This window comes from Solanum tuberosum, unplaced genomic scaffold (genome assembly GCF_000226075.1).
Source record: "Solanum tuberosum cultivar DM 1-3 516 R44 unplaced genomic scaffold, SolTub_3.0 scf00241, whole genome shotgun sequence".
NCBI classification, from domain to species: domain Eukaryota; kingdom Viridiplantae; phylum Streptophyta; class Magnoliopsida; order Solanales; family Solanaceae; genus Solanum; species Solanum tuberosum.
This window is the reverse complement of record NW_006239165.1, coordinates 266,575-266,973: the sequence shown is the minus strand read 5'-3', so window position 1 is coordinate 266,973 and position 399 is coordinate 266,575.

Below are 399 nucleotides of genomic sequence, written 5' to 3'. Positions count from 1 at the left end.
ATGATAATATTTTTAAATTATAATTTATAATTTAATTTAATAATTATAAAAAAATATATAACTTTTAAAAAAGTGGGCTGGCCCGGCAAGCCTGTAGCCCACGTGCTTGTGGGTTGGGCCGACCGTTTTCTGGCCCACACAAAAAATGGGCTAGCCTGGCCTGACCCGTAAAATGTCAAAGCCTGTATGGGTTAGCCCGGATGGGGTGGGCTAGCCCATATTGACAGCTCTAAACACGAGCTTTAGTGACATCCAAAAAGACGATTACGAGTCTCACAAATGCCATAGATTCAATCTCTTTAAAGACTTCATCAGATCAGAAATCGTGTTGCTACAATCATTTTCAAGGTAAGGTCCTAGATCCCAATCAGCTTAGCGTATAGATGGCTAAAGTGAGGT